Raw genomic sequence first — 7,330 nt, forward strand, 5'->3', positions numbered from 1 at the left:
CAGCCTGAGTGCGGGGTTGTCAATCCCGATATATATATCTACACACACTTGTTTCGATCCCCGGCTGGAGATTCTGGTTATAATGTCAGGACTTTTCCTATGTTGTCTAAAATGAATTAAAGAACCTGAATTGAATGTCTCATAAAAATCATATAAACGTTACATGTATATTAGTTATGAAAACCCAATCATTCTGAAATAAATGATTGACAGTATGTTCTTGATTTAGTATTCCGAACACGTATGTTCTTGAATCAAAACCCAATCATTCTGAAATAAATGATTGACAATATGTTCTTGATTTAATATTCCAAACATGTATTTGATAAGTGTAAACCTTGATTTGTTCTGTATCAAAACCCTAGTTTCTTGTAAGACTGTGTATTCTTGCATCATGAATTATTGTTCTATGTATAAATTATACATATTATAATTTATATGTACTTTCTGAATGTGTATTTAACCATGTTTGCATGTAATCCCTTGCTCAACATGTTACAAAGGTAGTTAAACTGATGAAATAACTATTATATTTATATACATATACAATTTTATATATAAGTAAAATTTAAACGACACTCGGACAAACAACCGGTACTATAAGCCCACATCCAAACAAGGAAATGGACCCATAATGAGTTATCAGTCCTAAGCCTCTTAAACCTTAGTTATATATATATATATATATATATATATATATATATATATATATATATATATATATATATATATATATATATATATATATATATATATATATATATATATATATATATTTACAAACATGAATTTTTGGGGAAAAATATAAGATGGTAAAAGAGTTTAATGTTTTGAGTATTTTTAATGATTTAATGTCGTTTTATCATGATTTGAAATCATGATTTTATAACACAAATTTCTTGTGTTATGCTTGTATTCCCCCCCTTAAAACAGTAGAAATTATGAAAATACGGGGGTATGTACTCACTTGATAGATGGTGAATCGGACAGAGTTTCGTTTCACGAAAAGGAGTTTATTTGTCGAGAAACCGGCTCAAATCGGGCAGAGTTTCGACAGGAGAGAGGTTACTTCTCGGGAATATCGGGGCTTCGAAGCTTGCTTAGGGTTCGAGACTTGATACCGGGGCTTTAGGGGTTGTATATGAGTTTGTGGAAGTGGAAAATATGAAAGAGAATGAAATTTGGGGTGAAAATTGTAAAATAAACGGAAGCCCTCGCATGCCTTATATAGGCCGAAGGTTCGGACCCGAGGCCATGCGAGGCTGGCATGCGTCAGACAGGTGGCGAAGATTGGCTCATTTCGGACCGCAGGCTCGCAAGGTGGGAGGCTCGGATTGGACCAGACCTCGGTCCAATGGGAAGAAGACACGTGCGAAGGGGGCATCCGAGGGGCATCTCCGGGGTGTCTCATGCAAGGCTGTCCGAGGATGACTGGACCGCGGAGTTGGTCGAATCAGAAGGTGCCACGCAAGGCTTCGGTCCAATCAGCAGCCGCCACGTGCGAGGTGACGTGTCATATGCGAAATTGCCTGGTTTTCGTATTTTTCTTTATTTTTGTGCGAAAACTTGCGAAAATCATAACTTTCGCATACAAGCTCCATTTTTGGCGTTCTTTATATGCACACGTAGGTAAAATCATACTCTACGACTTTCTTTTAGACTTCGTCGGCTAAATTTGACTTTATTTTTAATATTATTATTTTAAACAGACCGGGATGGGAATCCGTTAAAAATTCATAACTTCTTCATCCGACGTCCGTTTTTGTCTGTCTTTTTACCGTTGTACTACTACCGACGAGACCTTCAATTCTCGTTTAGGTTCTGTCGGCTAAAAATCGCTGGATCTTTATTTCGAGTTTTTAGTTGTACACTGTTATACTGAAACTTAGAAAAAGCATAACTTCCTCATACGAAGTCAGATTTTTCTGTTCTTTTTATGAAAGTTCTCGGTTTAACATAAACTACAACTTTCATTTAGATTGTTAAGGCTAAAAAGTCTTCTATTGAAAATTCAGTTTTTACACTGAACAGTGTTTTGCTGGTTTTGTCGCGGATTTTCGATTGGTCATAACTTCTTCGTTATAACTCGGATTTTAGTGTTCTTTATGTTTTTGGAAACCTTGTTACAATATCTATCACTTGGTTCATCCCAATCGAGATTGTTAAATAATTTATTTTTTAGGGTCAATTATGTAAATATACACATTATGCTAAAATTTCTCTTTATTATTATAAAAAGAAATACACATTGACCTATACTATTACATAGGTTTGAAATAACGATTTGTTACATAAGCTTTACTCAAACACAACTTGGTACCCAATTCCTCTTGTAGACTTCTCCAAAACCTTGAGGTGAAACGGCTGTCACGATCCGACACAATTGTTAAGGGAACACCGTGAAGCCTCACAATTTCCTTCACATAAGAATTCTCAAGCTTATCCACAGACCATTTCTCATTGGCAGCTATGAAGTGCGCACTCTTAGTGAAGCGATCCACGACCACCCAAATCATGTCGTGACCGTTCTTTGTTCTGGGCAGTTTAGTGACAAAATCCATAGTGATGTCTTCCCATTTACCCATGGGTACAGGTAAAGGTTCTAAACTCCCATATGGTTTCTAATGCTGTGCCTTCACTCTCGCACATGTCACACACTCGGCCACATACTTTGCAACATCAAGCTTCATCGTCGGCCACCAGTAATAGAGTTTTAGGTCGCTATGCATTTTAATGCTGCCGGGATGAATTGAGTACATGGTTTTGTGAGCTTCTTCCATCAGAAGAATTCTTAATCCTCCTGTCTTAGGTACCCAAATCTGATCTTGGAATACCTTCAGTCTGTGACTGTTTATACCGAACACTAACGTTTTGCCCAAACGTTCTTCCTTTCGGTCATTCTTCTCTGAAGCTTCTTCTTGAGCTTTCTTTATACTTTCCATAATTGTCTAGACAACTTCTATTCTCAACGCCCTTGGACTATTTCTTTCAAGATTGACTTTTCGACTGAGAGCATTAGCAACAACATTGGCTTTACCGGGGTGGTAAAGTATCTCACAGTCGTAGTTCTTGAGTAACTCTAGCCAACGTCTTTGCCTCATATTCAATTCTTTCTGATTAAAGAGATATTGGAGACTCTTATGATCAGTGAAAAGTTTGCACTTCGTGCCATAGAGGTAATGCATCCATATCTTTAAAGCAAATACTATCGCTGCCAACTCCAGATCAGGAGTGGGGTAGTTCTTTTCATGCTCTTTCAACTGTCGAGATGCATACGCTCTCACCTTTTCTCTTTGGGTCAAAACACAACCCAACCCAACACCAGACGCATCGCTATAGACAGCGAAGTCTTCAACTGTCGCACCCCCAAACCAGAATGGCGGAAACGTTCGGGGGCGGAGGACTTTAGGTAAGTATCACAACACATGCAATATAGTAATCAAAGTACAAACAACCATTGCATTAATAAGTATACGTTTTACATAAGTGTTTAAACATTACATATTCAAACACTAAAGTAGGTACAGTAGAAGACAAGAGTCGCTGTACGGTACTAAGTAGTCTTCTCAAAAGCTTCGGGAGTGTACCTGTCTACTGGATTCCTGAGAATACCAGTTATTTGGAAAGAGTAGATCAGCATTTAAGCTGGTGAGTTCATAAGTATTTTAGTTCTGTTAAGTATACCCTAAGTTCTTTGAATAAGTTCACTGGTTTCTCCAGGAAATCCTATATTTCCTGAGGTGATTAACTGATAACCTCAATAGTTTCCCTCTGTAATTACTTAGTTTATACTGATTATATATAACCCAATACCGAATGGACAGTTAAATGGGTGTATCTGCCCTAAGCCCACAACCAAACAAGGAACAGGAAGTAAGGCGGAAGTCACACATTTCACTGTCAATCGGATATTACTTATGTATAACTATGATGTAGAAACTAAGGAATTATAGAATTAACCACTAAAGGTCTTTTATGTTATACTAGTTTACAGAGATTAAATGACTAAGTTCCATTTGATAAGTAGTTTAATTCCATAAACAGTTTCATTTGTAAAAGTGGTTTAATCCATAAACCGTTTCATTTGTAAAAGTGGTTTAATCCCATAAACCGTTTCCTTTGTAAAAGTGGTTTAATCCCATAAACCGTTTCATTTGTAAAATTATTCTTAGTTTTATCCGTTCCACAGTAAAACATTAGTATTAATCCTGGAAAATATTATATTATCCATAATACTTCCTTGTGGTTTTAAATGTTCAAAACCAGAAGTACAAGTATATTTACCATACTTGATTTCATGATACGTAGCTTTTACTGTAAGTAAAAACTACAGAAGGTATATTTGGTCGGGATGTAATTATCTTTTCTTACTGTTTTAAGAGAAGTATATTACTTAGTAATTCACTTGTTGTTTTATCCATGTGAGTCTTATTAACCATACTAATATGACTGATATGCCTGCGGCGACGTTCTTCAGGCGTCGGAATGGAATGATATTTGACACCCTAGGCCTGCCGGCCAAACTGTAGCGAACAGTAGAGGTGCGGGATTGTCAATCCCGTATAGATCTATACACAAATTCTCGCTCTCCCTACAAGAGATTCTGGCTAATAGTTCAGGACTTAAAAGGTCGTACTTAGATAAGTACACCGTGAAGGGTCTCACAAATTTATTGTTTCAACAAGATTTACGATGTATTATTACCCCGTGATTGCTAACCCTGGTACTTTGTATAGTACCTTTGTTAATGCAAACTCGGTATGATGTATTATTACCCCGTGTTTGCTAACCCTGGTACTCTGTATAGTACCTTTGTTAATGCAAACTCGGTATGATGTATTATTACCCCATGTTTGCTAACCCTGGTACTCTGTATAGTACCTTTGTTAATGCAAACCCGGTATGATGTATTATTACTTCTTTAATATATTATCATATACTAAAAGTATTATACATATCCTGGTATAGGTAAATGAATTGTTGGTAATTTCCTTGGAATGTATACAGTCGTGAATCATACTTGTATATTTAGTTTTGAATCATAAATTATACCTATTATAATTTATATGTTCTATCTGATTAGCATGATTTCTTATGGATGAACACCTTTGCTCAGCCTGATACAAAGGTGATGATACCAAAAGGAGTAACCTTTTATACTCATATATGTATAATATATATATATATATATATATATATATATATATATATATATATATATATATATATATATATATATATATATATATATATATATATATAATTAAGAAGGAAACGACCTTCGGACAAATAATACAACCTTAATTCCACATCCAAACAAGAAAAAGGAAATAAGATAATTCATTAGTCCTAAGCCCTTCAAATCTTATTTATATATGTATACATATATAAACATGATTTTGACATTTATACTTTGAAATAGCTTATAAATCATTTTTCAAAGAATTTAACAGAGTTTACATGACTTTTAAGATTTAACATGGCTTTAAGTTATTTTGGAAGTATTTTATAATTCTTAAAAACATACGGAAAATCTTTGTGTGATTATTATCACATACAGTTATTAACACAATTTAATAATGTGTTAAACTTGTATTCCCCCCCTAAAAAGCATATAAAACCATTTAAAAAGGTATTTTATAGGGGTATGAGCTCACTTTGATAGGCGGTGATTCGGGCAGCGTTTCGTTTCCCGGAAAATAGTTTGTTTGACGAAAAATCGGCTCAAAACGGGCAGAGTTTCGACAGGAGAGAGGAAAACTTCTCGAGAATTCCGGGGCTCCGGGGCTTGCTTCGGGCTTTAGACACGATACCGGGGCCTTGGGGGGTCGTGAGAAAGTCGAGGGGGTTAAAATGTGAATTTTGGGAAGTTTTGGGGTGAAAAACCCTCCTTAGCTGAGGAGTCTCGCACCCTTTATATAGGGGTGCGAGGGTGCGGTCCGAAGTGAGGAGTCAGCAGCCACCTGGTGAGGATTCGGACACCTGGAGAGGCGAGGAAGAGTCAGCAGGACACGCGACAGCTCCTGCGAAGGCAACGTGCGAAGTCTTAAGGCGGTGCAGTTTCGGACCATGTGCGAGGCACGTGATTTCGGACAGATGGAGGCTCCTAAGTGGACCGAACTTCGGTCCAATGGGGAAAGGAGGTGACGACTTCGGACCTATCAGGAGATGACACGCGAGGCTGCGGTCCAATGAGAAGCGAACACGTGGAGGCCTCGCATGCGAGGTGACGTGTCTGCGGTGACTCATGCGAATTTGCCCGGTTTTCCACATTTTCTTGATTTTTGTGGCAAAAACTTGCGAAAAAGATAACTTTCGCATAAGAGCTTCGTTTTTGGCATTCGTTATATGCACGCGTAGGTAAAATCATACTCTACGACTTTCGTTTAGACTTCGTTGGCTGATTTTGACTTTATTTTTAATATTATTATTTTTAACAGACCGGGACAGGAAATCCGTTAAAAATTCATAACTTTTCATCCGACGTCGGTTTTCGTCTGTCTTTTTACCGTTGTGCTACTTTTGACGAGACCTTCGATTCTCGTTTAAGTTGCGTCGGCTAAATATCGATCGATTTATATTTTGAATTTTTAGCTGTCTACCGCTAAACCAAAACTTCAAAAAATCATAACTTACTCATACGAAGTCAGATTTTTACGTTCTTTTTATGAACTTTCTCAGTTTAACATATTCTACAACTTTCATTTAGATTGTCAAGGCTAAAAAGCCTTTTATCGAAAATTCGCTTTTTACACTGAATAGTGTTTTGTCGGTTTTATCGCGGATTTTCGATTGGTCATAACTTCTTCGTTATAACTCGGATTTCAGTGTTCTTTATATTTTTGGAAACCTTGTTACAAACTCTACCACTTGGTTCATCCCAATTACAATTATTGATCAATTTATTTTTGACCAAACTTTGACTGGTGTCACATTATCCCCCCGTTAGAGGGAATTTCGTCCCGAAATTAAGTCTAAAGTGATACTCATGGACTAGGTCTAATCTTTCCTTTCCCAAGTGATTTCAGGTCCCTGGTTTGTAATCCAGCGAACCTTCACTAACGGGATGAGACTTAGCGTGGTTCTTTAGATTTCCCTATCCATGGTTTTTATTGGTTCTACCACAGAGTGTAGACTTTTATTTAACTTGATTTCATCGAGTGAAATAGCAAGTGTTTTAGCGGGTAGACACCTCTTTAGATTAGATTTGTGAAGGATGGTATGAATGTTATTATGTTTTTGGTGGTAGTTTAAGTTTAAAAGTACTAGACCGATTATGGTAAGAACCTCAAATGGTCCTATGTACTTTGAGTTTTGTATTTCACGCTTT

This window comes from Lactuca virosa, chromosome 3 (genome assembly GCF_052849685.1).
Source record: "Lactuca virosa cultivar CGN04683 chromosome 3, Lactuca_virosa_CGN04683_v6, whole genome shotgun sequence".
NCBI classification, from domain to species: Eukaryota; Viridiplantae; Streptophyta; class Magnoliopsida; order Asterales; family Asteraceae; genus Lactuca; species Lactuca virosa.